General features: G+C 42.3%; 1 protein-coding gene across 1 annotated transcript in view; it reads right to left on the reverse strand.

Annotated features, from left to right (window-relative positions):
• Positions 1–11,997, reverse strand: part of CACNG7 (calcium voltage-gated channel auxiliary subunit gamma 7) — a 105,164-nt gene extending 93,167 nt beyond the window's left edge. The window contains exon 1 of the mRNA XM_066605768.1: positions 11,987–11,997. The gene's annotated coding sequence lies outside the window, so the exon portion shown is untranslated. The remainder of the gene's footprint in view (positions 1–11,986) is intronic.
• Positions 11,998–12,384: the final 387 nt, after the last annotated feature.

The raw sequence follows: 12,384 nt of genomic DNA on the forward strand, positions 1-12,384 counted from the left end.
ACTCTTTTTTTACATTTTTTTAATCTTTGTTTTTTTTACACTATTTGAGTCCCTCTGAGGGACTTTAATCACTGCCCTGATGATCGCTGTTATAAGGCATGGCAGAGCTACTGCTCTCCCATGCCTTATCGCTTATACAGCGATCCTAGGCATAGGCAATACAGGACGCCAGTGTCTGGCGTCCTGTTGCCATGGTGACAGGCCGGGCTCTCGCAATGACATCGCGAGTTCCGGCCGGAGACACAGAGGGAGCCGCGCTCCCTCTGTGAACTCTTTCCCTGCCGCGATCTACTTAGATCGCGGCAGGGAAGGGGTTAACAGCGGGGGCGCAACTCCGATGCCCCCCCCCGCTGTAGCAGCGGGACGCCGGCTGTGACTGACAGCCGGCTCCGGCTGCGGGATAGCGCAGGATCTTATGTGATCCTGCGCTATCTCCAGGACGTAAGTTTACGCCCTGTTGCGGGAAGTACCAGCCTGCCAGGACGTAAACTTACGCCCTGCAGCGGGAAGGGGTTAATCGAGACGAGCACCACGTGGTGCTCATCTCGAGTAACGAGCATCTCGAGCACCCTAATACTCGAACGAGCATCAAGCTCGGACGAGTATGCTCGCTCACCTCTATTTGCTAATTCTCACTCTGTAAGCCCTGGCTCATCCATTCCATCTCTATACTGTGCAGTATATTGTTGTAACACACGCTACCATTCAGAATACTTATACTGCTCTGTATCACAGAAGGCCAATATTTAGTATTAGGCCTTAGTCACACGGGCGTTTTTTCGCGAGATTTGCGGATCGCATGACGGATGCGCATCCGCAAATCGCGTGACCAGGGCCAAAAAATCGCCTGAAAAATCTGCTCCTAGCCGCGTTTCATTAGAAACGGGCCGGAGCTGTCCAGCGCATTGAATTCAATGGAGCCGGCAATACAGCCGGCTCCATTGAAAGCAATGCGCTGCGGGCGAGCGCGGGATGAATTGTCGGGAAGGGCTTAAATATATAAGCCCTTCCCTGCAATTCATCCAGAAATGTGTAAAAATAAAATATATATATATACTAACCTTGTCCCGGCAGACGGAGTTCAGCGCGGCCGGCCTGCAGTGGGTGTGAAGGGGGTGTGAATTCATGAATGGGTGTGAGTGAGACCTGCCCCTGATTGGCTCAGCGCTGAGCCAATCAGGGGCAGGTCTGACTCACACCCCCTTCGCACCCACTGCAGGCCGGCCGCGCTGAACTCCGTCTGCCGGGACAAGGTGAGTATATTTATATTTTTTATTTTTACACATTTCTGGCTGAATTGCAGGGAAGGGCTTATATATTTAAGCCCTTCCTGACAATTCATCCAGCGCTGTCCGGCATCCCATTGCTTTCAATGGAGCCGCCTGTATTGCCGGCTCCATTAAATTCAATGGGCAAACATCGTTCTTCTCTGCCACAGCTGTTACAGCTGTGGCAGAGAAGAATGATTTGTCTTCTATATGTTCTCAATGGGGTCGGCGCTGCTGCCGCCGGCCCCATTGAGCACATATAGAGAAGAGAACAGGAATCGCAGATCGCAGATAGGTGCGATCTGCGATTTCTGTTCTATAATTTATCGGACGAGCGCATTAAAAGCGCTCATGTGTCCGATATCATTGCAAAGCAATGGTTTAAAAAAATCGCTGAACGCATGCGCATGCGCAAATCGCGCGAAAAAACGCCCGTGTGACTAAGGCCCCAGTCTTGTATGGCACAAGGCATGGATGGCATGCAAGGATAGCACAGTGTGTGACACCAGGGTGTGTGCATGGAGTTGTGAGGTTTTTGATGCCTGGCATCATCAGCACTGTTAAAGGAGTTTTTCTACTAAATACACGTATGGCATATATGGATAAGATGTTTGGTGAGATTTTGACTTCTCAATTAACTGCTGACATGAAAATTAGGAGTTCAATGTACTAAGAGAAGTGGTCACATATAGTATCTTGAAAATGAGGGAAAGGAAACAACAAACAATAGGTACCGTATATACCGGCGTATAAGACGACTTTTGAACCCCGAAAAATCTGCTCTGCAGTCGGGGGTCGTCTTATGCGCCGGTAATACAAAAAAAAAAAAGTGTAAAAAAAAAAAATTTATTACTCACCTCCCACGGCGTTCTGTCGCGCTCCGGCAGGATGTCGCTCGCTCCGGCAGGCTGTCGCTCGCTCCTCGTCCCCGCCGCAGCATAGCTTTCTGAATGCGGGGCTTGAAATCCCCGCTTCCAGAAAGCTAATACACATGCCGGCAGCCATGACAGCATTGAATGGCTGTGATTGGCTAAAGCACACGTGGCTTCAGCCAATCACACTATTCAATGACATCATTGAATGGCTGTGATTGGCTGAAGGCGCACGTGTTAGCAATCACACCCATTCAATGATGTCATTGAATAGTGTGATTGGCTGAAGCCACGTGTGCTTTAGCCAATCACAGCCATTCAATGATGTCATGGCTGCCGGCGTGTGTATTAGCTTTCTGGAAGCGGGGATGTCAAGCCCCGCATTCAGAAAGCTATGCTGCGCCGGGGACGAGGAGCGAGCGACAGCCTGCCGGAGCGCGACAGAACGCCGGGGGAGGTGAGTAATGAATTTATTTTTTTTTCTCCACTGTATACCGGCGTATAAGGTGACAGTTGGGGGGTCGTCTTATACGCCCCGTCGCCTTATACGCCGGTATATACGGTAGCTCTCATAGATACAAAGAGATGCATCTGAGGCCTCCATAATGTGGTAGGAGTACAAATTCCAGTCTGAAAAGTTATTATTGCAGTTGCCCATGAAATGGTAGTAGATTGTTTCGTGGGCAATCCAGCTGTGATTGAGAAACATTGTATATTCGTTTCCCTGCAACCCAAGCTGTGCTAATGTTTTAACTGGTTGTATAGCTTGAATAAATGTAACTAACAGTCCAGCCTTACAGAATATTAATGAAACTAATTGACCTGGCTGTTTTACATGAATACCGATGTGAAAAATTATGAAGGAACATACAGTACCTTCAGTATGGCTGACTTTTTTCTCCTCTTACTATATTAGTTCTTAGCGCTATTGGTTTATCAGTTAGCAAACAATCTGATTGACTGTGTCTTATCCAAGGTTTACTACTACAAAAAGCAGCTCTAGAGTAGAAGAGTCATAGTTAAGATGAGTCATCCACAATGATGGATTGGACTTCGAAGGCCAGTAGTACAACTACAAATGATGAGCTTGTGTTAAAACACTGCATTTATCTATATTAAATCAACATTCCTCCTCTATTGCTCTATGCAATGCGCACCTTTAATCTTTCTCTCAACGTTTTCCTCTTGCATGCACTGTAGTTGTGTACTAAGAGCCTTAATAAATGTCACCATAGTAAGCATCTGCATCATTCACCAGTTGTGTGATATAAATGAAAGGACAAAAAATTCTAAATATATCTCAGTCAAGATGTCTAGGGCCATAAAACCATTGCGTCTGGATCTGTATCGATAGTCATTGATCCCATATAAATGTGATGACTGCACTGTGGACAATGTTGGCCAAATACAGTAGACTATAATATTGTGTTGGCCAAATACAAACTATGACGATTTCAATAGAAAAGTAATAACATAAGTATCAATAAAAAGTGTCCAAACTTTGGTTATTGTCATTCTAAAAGTTAAAATCAAGCATCCACACATGCAGGACTAGCGCCAGCACCTGGGGCCCCCGGGCAGTTGCTGAGACCTACTACATCTAGGGTAAACATAGTGCACAGGGCTCCAGGTGGGGTAGAGGGTTCGGGCTGCTGGGTCAGCACAGCAGATGGCACCCCAATTTTAATTTTACTTAGTCTGATTAATAAAATTTAAAAAAACTGCGTGCTCACCTCCCATGTCACTCCTTAGCAGCTGCAATTGGTACTGCAGTTCCTGTTGAATTCCGGGTTGCATGGTCATGTGAGACACTGCAGACAATCCCCAGCAGTCATGTGTGTGTCACATGATCACATAACCTGAAAGTCAGTCGGGTGGCGCTGACTGTAGCTACAGGAGGACGACAGAAGAGGTGATTATGTAGTTTTTTATTTTATAAAGAATTTAGATAAAATTGAAAGCAGGGCCCCTTTTCCCTCCTAAACCCCTATGCACTGTGGGTCCCCCAAACCCAGAGGGCCCTGGAAATTTTACTACATATTTATAAGGGGACACTACATGTTAAAGTGGGTAAATGATGAAATGTAAAGAGGGCAAAAGGTGGCATGTAAAGATAGCAAAATGTGGCATGTATATGTGAAAGATGGCGAAAGCTGGTATCTATATGTAAAGAAGGCAAGAGGTGACATATACATGTAAAAGGGGTAAAAGGTGGCATATCTGAAACATACCAGTCCTTAAAAAGGTTATTCAGGGGTTTTTAAAATTCTTCCAGAGTAGTGGAGTAACAAGCACCTCCAGCTGAGTTCCAACGAATGGTGAAATCATTGCTGAGGTATTGGCTGCTGGTTCATTATAATAACTAAGCCAGCACTGTTCTATTATGGCTGATGCAGAGCTAGAAAGAAGGGCCCACTAAGACTCTGTCGCCTGAGGACCCACATAAACCTGGAGCTAGCCATATATACATGTTTACAACTGAGAATTTACTATATGTTGGAATGATCTACAGTTCTGTCTGATCCAAATTACAATGTGATTGAGTCAGTCCCCCATATATTACATTGTGATCATGTGATCTTTCATTGTAGGAATTCAGGCTATATATTATAAGCTAACTCAGTCTGGTTTATGCAAGTAAGGAAGATGGAACAATACCTTTACATTATTTTCATAAATTATCCAGAGGAGTATACATGGACTTATAAGTCTCCTCACTCAGTTTTCAGGTGTCTTCTCACACCCCTTCTGGGTGCTCTCCTTGGGGAGAGACAATGCCATCCCCGACTCACTCACGCCCTAGGTGCTTCTACACACTTTTTGGGTGCTCTCCTTATAAGGAGAGATAACATCCCTCTTGATTTTTAGTCTAGTTTCACATTACAGTTTGTGAAACCAGTGCTGTTTCCATCTTGTATTCGCTCTTCTATGCAGAAAAATGAATGAGGATGGAAACCAGGACAAAACCACAGAGGAGCATATGTGAGATGGAGAACTATTTTGTTTTTGTCTCAGATAGCATCCAACCTTGTCAGTCTTTTACACTGTCAGAAAAGTGCTTAGCACATCACTTTTCCGTCTAAATGTAAAAGACTGACTTGGACGGAAACTATTTGAGACAGCGACCAAAAAGCTCTCCATCTCACATATTCTCCTCTATGGTGCCATTCAGGTCATAGAATAATAGAATGATAGAGTTGGAAGGGACCTCCAGGGTCATTGGGTCCAACCCCCTGCTCAATGCAGGATTCAAAAAATTATCCCAGAGAGATATTTTTCCAGCCTTTGTTTGAACACTTCCATTGAAGGAGAACTCACCACCTCCCATGGTAACCTGTTCCACGTATTGATCACCCTCACAGTCAGAAAGTTTTTTTTAATATCTAATTTGTGTCTCCTCCCTTTCAATTTCATCCCATCGCTTCTAGTCTTTCCTTTTGCAAATGAGAATATGGCTGATCCCTCTGCACTGTGATAACCCTTCAGATGTTTGTAGACAGCTTTTAAGTCTTCTCTCAGCCTTTTTTTTGCAAGCTAAACATTCCCTGATCCTTTAACCGTTCTTCATAGGACATGATTCGCAGACTGCTCACCATCTTGGTAACTCTTCTCTGAACTTGCTCCCGTTTGTCTATGTCTTTTTTAAAGTGGACACAGCATTTCAGATGAGGTCTGACTAAGGAGGAGTTGAAGGGGATAATTACCTCACGTGATCTAGACTCAATGCTTTTCTTAATGCATCCCAGAATTGTGTTTGCCTTTTGGCTGCTGCATCACATTGTTGGCTCATGTTCAGTCTATGATCTATTAGCATACCCAAGTCATCATTTCTGCATGCGGTATAGAACCGAGGATGGGAAAAGCACTGTTTCACATAACATAATGTTAAACCAGGCTTACATAGCAAAAATGTATTATCTAGGTATGTATGAACATACAGTGAAATTATCCAATGCAATTATTGGAGGGCAGTTCACATTGTAGCAAAATAAAGCTCAAAATACACTAAAATCAGGAGTGGACTGACCATTCAACCCACCAGTAAAATTCCTGAGGGGCCAGTCGGATTCTGGGGCTGGTGGAGAGGAGGAAGTTTTTGGGTGAAATGTAAAAACAAAAAAACATAAACTCACCCTTGATGGTGTGCCATTCCTCCAGCTCCCGGCCTCTGCAGACCATGGCCGTACAGCTCACCTAGTGAGTTCTGGGTAGATCGAGCATATGACACTCACACATGATTACTTGATTGCTCTACTCAGAAGTCAGCGGGTAGACTTACCAGAAGCAAACTGCAGAGGCTGGGAGCAGGAGGAGCGACATGCTAGCACAGGTGAGTATAAGGTTTTTTTTTTTTACTATATCTAAAGGGAAGTGAGGGTTGGAAGTTTCATAGGCAATGCTAGTGAGCACAGGGGCTGGGGCCTTGGGGAGCCATTGCTACTGAGGGGGGCCTATGTGGAGCATTATAACTGACTGGTGCCCATATGGGGATTTTTACTGAATGGGAACCTGTAGGAGCATTATTACTGAATGGGGCCTATATGAGGCATTTGTTTTACTGAGTGAGGGTATGTGAGGGACATTATTACTGAGTGGGTGCTTTTTAGCACCTATTTAGTGAATTATGGCTTACATTGGACAGAATTATTACTGAGTGGGGGCCTGTGAAGGACATCATTACTGGGTAGGGGCCTATGAAAGGCATTATTATTACTGAGTGAGGGCGTAAGAGCATCATTATTATTGAGTGGCAGCACTTTTACTGTGTGTTGGACATAAAACGTGGCACTTACTTTGTGGGCCTACAGGGAGCATAAAAAGGGGGATACTACCGTATTATTGTGTGGATTACCTGAAGTGGCATTACTACTATCTGAGGCACTATAGTTGAGGAGATTATATAAAAGTCTGGAAAATTTCAAAGATGTCTGTTTCTAATTCTGCAAAGACAAGCTGTGACCAGGAGAAGTCATCATGATGGTCTGGGCCTGATGAAGTTAAAAGGGAAAGTGAACAACTTTACACAAAGGAGACGTATCCTGTGATCTGTGGATATAATGGTACTGTAGTCATTTATACAGTCTGCAAAGTGCCTGTATAGATCTAATATATACAGCTATATGGTCACTATGTGTGTGTGTGTGTGTGGGGGGGGGGGGTTAATATTGGTCTTTGTGTAGCATTTGTTTTAACAACACTGTGGTGGTATGTGGTCAAAATCTTGGGGTGTTATTTGAACCTTACATAGTGTTATTATTGGTAATATTGATTTTTTGTAGTGGCCTTTATTCAGTGACAGTAGGTTGGTATTAATCACTATTTAGTTTTAATGTGATCATAGTGTGACGGTATGATTTGGCCCTTACATAGTGTTATTTTTGGTAATGTTGGTCTTGCTATAGTGGGTTTTGTGCAGTGATAGCATGGAGGTAATTATATGGGCCATGATGATTACAGTGATATTGTATGTGTGGTTTATTTTTCTTTCACTTCTACTAAATATTTTTTTTTTAACTGTGTAAACATTTTTTTAAGAAACTTTAGTAACATTCATTCTGTTATATATTTACATCTACAGTGTGATATTTGTTTTACTTATTATAGCAAAGAATTATTCCATGTGCATCTAAAACTGCAAATACATCTATTAGGCCGATCCTTCAGCACAACCTATTACGCATACAGCTATGCCTAGGGGTCTTTCCTAGGCCTCTGGCTGCCTTGGTTACCCATTGGCATCCTGCAACTGCATTTCTGGAGGCTGATGGGGGCAGAGGGAGCTCCCTGCCTCTGTCTAATCACCTAGATACCATAGTCGTTATTGATTGTGGCATCTAGGAAGTTACATGACGGGGATCAGAGTCTTTCTGATCCTTGCCATTACAGCGAGAGCTCGGCTGTCAGTCAGCACAGGCATCATGCGGGCGCAGGACACATGACATAAATGTCTGTAAAGATAAGCCATTGTATGATGTTCATTTATGTCATGGAGAAAGAATGGATTAGATATAGACGACACCCTAATATATACTTCCAGTTCTAACATGTTCTGTGCTTCATAGGTAATTTACTGTGGTGAGCTACGCATGCTGCATTAGCTTCTCCCCTCACACCACCTGATGATTTGCTGACCCCTGCCTACATGTATGCACTCCACTTGCTGTCAGTTTGGGCCGCCTACAATGTTGGGCCACTTTGTAATTTTTTTTCCAGGGTTACTTTGATTTCTTAATCCAGACTAAATACATAATGGGACCTTTTCTAATTGCTCACAGATTTTTTGTCGCAATTATTCACTTTCGATTGGATCATGAGAACAAACCTACTTTGTAAATGTATCATTAGGCTAAATAATTGTTCTTGAATATTATATAATAGTGGAAAAAACAAACATGTACATTTTTCATTAGTGAAATAGAACAGGTAACATGGCGGACAGAACTATACATAAAAACTGTTTATCTGAAACTGTATGAACCGAGTAACTCATTGACTTCCATGCATTTTACTCAGAAGGTAAACGGTTAAGGGACCTAGCCATTAATGATTTTACCCAAATATCTTTACCATATATAGTAGAGTATAAGCCTAGCTTTTCAGCACATTTTTTTATGCTGAAAAAGCCCCCCTCGACTTACACTCCAGTAAGGTAAAAAAAAACAATAAAAAACCCGCAATACTCACCTCCCAGACGGCGTCTGTGTCCCTGGCGCGATGGTTTCCCCGATGGTGCGGCAAGCTGCTTGAGATTTCCCCCCGCTATCATCTCCCTGCTCAGCTTTGAACTCCCCCGCCATCAGTGCTGTGTAGGTAAACTCGGTGATTGGATCAAGTGCCAGCCAATCACAGCCAGTGCTCGATCATTCACAGCCATTCAGTGGATGACTATACTGAATGGCTGTGATTGGTTTATCGCGCGCTGGCTGTGATTGGCTGGCACTCGATCCAATCACAGGGCTTATTTACACAGCGCTGATGGCGAGGGAATTCAAAGCCGAGCAGGGAGATGACAGCGGGGAGAATTCTCAAGCAGCTTGCCGCACCGCCGGGGAGCCATTGCCCCGGGGACACAGACGCCAGTTGGGAGGTGAGTATTGCATTTTTTCTTTACCTAGTATATACTCGTGTATAGCTAGGCTTATACTCAAGTCACCAAGTTTTACCAGTTTTTTGGGTAAAACGTATTGACTCGGCTTATACTTGGGTTGGCTAATACTCGAGTATATACGGTACTTGTTTTCAGATATTTGTCCTTTAGTACCCAACTAAGGCTTTCTTCACATTCATGTCATTGGTTTCCACTAAGGTTTTCATGGCAAAAATTGCACCAGCTTCAGTAATATTCTTGTAATCAAAAATACTGGATCCCCAATGAAAACCTAAAGGACCCCAATATAGGTCAACTGTTTGAAAATGTATCCAGCATATCTGTCATGGCTCACTTATACATGGAAGCCACAACACTAGTTGCAAAAAAATATGAAAAAGATGACTTTCAAAATAATATGGAACTGGAATCCATTGTGATCTTACTAAAACATGGGGTTATGAAATCCCATGAGTCATGCTGGAAGTATTGATTAAAGAGTTAATTTTGTATAACTTTCCATTAAATATAGTTTTATTCCTTCAAACTCCTATATAAACTTTTGCATTCTCCCATAATCAAAAATGAGTATCTATAGAACCATTTCCACCATTTAACCTACATTGCGGTGGTTTCCATATTTGTCCTCAATTCACCCCCAAAATGCACTGCATTTTATGGATTTCTTCAGAGTAGAACAGGTATTAAATCCTTAGTATTGGAAAGAGAAGGACGATGAAGGACAACTATAGTTATTGTTTTGTACTAAGAGCAGTAGACTCCATACTACATAATAAAATATCAACTTTTGTTCAGTAACTTTGCAACAAAGTGGTGGAGATCAAATGACTATTATCATGTGAGCACTGCAAACAATTGGAGGCACATGACTGCATGTGAATGGTTTGGCAGAGGATCCAAGCACCTTTTCTGTTTACTAAGCATATTTATTGATGTAGATGAAAAGCTGTGTAACAGAATATCACAACAATATGAATGTGACAACATGATTTTAAAAGACACAAACTCACCACATGGTGAGAAACATATCAAATTGATACAGTATATCTTTTTTGAGCGGGGTGTTATATAAATGATCTATATATACATTCACATGAGGGAAAACTGAAAAAAAATGATTATATAAATTAGTGACCTTAACATGATGTTAGTACAGCCATGGTATTATATTACATAGAACCAATATATGGACATTATTAGTTCTCTTAAAAGAGAATCCATTAATGTAGATGAAGCCAAAGAACAAATTTCCCATTGCCTTATGAAAGATGCAGTGATGCTGTCTCATTTCCCTATGCAGTCCTGGGTAGCAGCAGCATCAGGATAGGATAACAGAGAGACCCTTTGTCCTGATTACTACAAAGCAGAGTTCTTAACTCACCCTTCATACAGCAAAGACTTCACCATTTCCTCTAATCCTCTGCAGTAAAGCCCCAGCCTCTACCTGCATATCACATATCTCACTAAAGCATACCTTTCAGCCAAAAGCCTGGTATCCAAAGAGGAATTGAATCAGCTTTTTTTTCCGAACACTGCTGCAGTCCCTCCCTTTTCCACTTCTTGCCCCTAACCCTTGAAGTATCAAGAATAATAAAGGTACTCAGGTTTATTTAATAGGTTTTCCCTACCAGGTCAAATATTCATCCCTTGCACCTTTTTCTAACTTGGTTGGGGTGGAGATAAGAGGGTACCATATTTTTTTATCTTCATACCAACAGCCTCCACCTTTCCTTCCTTCCTAACCAATACAAAAGTAATTATGTGTCATTCCATATCATTGCTAGTTCCCACACTTTTTTTTAATATCTGCTCCTCCCCATCTAAAATGAATCCACTAGTATGGCATATCCGCATATATCTCCCCCCCCCCCCCCTCCTCCCTATCACCAACATTTAAACTATAACATACAGTGGATCATTGCCTTACAAATCATTATGGGCAATCATTTTATATACTACAACATTTTATTTTATACCAATATGCACTTGTCTTAATAGTAACTGAGCAATGGGATACATGTATACCAGTGCAAAAAAGAGAATATTTAAATACACAGACTAGATGCATGTACACAGTCCTCATAGTCTTTATATATAGACACTGGTGCCAGAGGTTTACAAGTTCAGATGTTGCAAAGCAGTAGTATGATAAATGCAATGTACTGTACTATGTGTCATCAGATGATTTAACCACGGTTGTAAATTAAAAAGTCACAGCGATGGCTTAGTGTACAGAATGTATCAAGGATCATAAATCCAGCTCCAGAAGAGCTGCAGACACAATAAACAAGATTGTGGCTTCCCTGGGCTAAAATACATTGCCAAACAGTTCTATTAAAAGGGACATAACCAATGCAAACATGTCTATGGATAATTACATAGTATACAGAGATCCATCCCACAATAAATCTATTAGTCTAAGCAGCATTTATTCTACTCCACACATCACCACATACTGTGCTAGTCTATACACATCACACACTGGTACCCAGACATCCCCAGCATCATAGCATAGAAACCCCCCCATATTATGCAGGTGCATACTTGCATGCAGCAGAGCAAGCTGTCAAATAAGAAGACAGCAGAAAACAGAATACGGGTCAAGCAATCATTTTAGCTCTCAAGGGTCATGGTCAAGGTTCTAGTCTCGCCGCACACTGTGCTGAAAGAGTTAACTGGGGTATAAAGGAAAAGATTAAGGATATTATTATAAACTAGGACATAAACATGATGCTCACCTTATCCACTGGGTTTATGAGCTGCAGTCTTCTCTAAGCCTCTGCATAGTTATTGCTTCAAGAACATGGCAAATCTTGAAATAACATTCCTAGTTTTAGGTGAAGAAATAGAATTTTTCTTCTTTTATGTCAAAATATCTTCAGATGACTTTGCTTTCTTTTAGGACAAGTCTCTCGCCTGCAGTCGGTTACAGTAGCAAGTATATTATTCTCTAGATCTGAGTCATCCTCTCAGAAGATACGTGTAGAGAAGAGGATTCATCTAACTACATGTATTGGTGTAGGTATGGATCTGTATCTCGGATGGGGGGAGGGGATGGGAAGTGAATATTGCAGCTTGCCAAAGTCTAGGTACTGTAAAGTCATTTGTGCAAGAATGAAGACTGAAGGGGACCTGT

The sequence above is a fragment of the Eleutherodactylus coqui genome, chromosome 6 (assembly GCF_035609145.1).
Source record: "Eleutherodactylus coqui strain aEleCoq1 chromosome 6, aEleCoq1.hap1, whole genome shotgun sequence".
In the NCBI taxonomy this organism is placed as follows: Eukaryota; Metazoa; Chordata; class Amphibia; order Anura; family Eleutherodactylidae; genus Eleutherodactylus; species Eleutherodactylus coqui.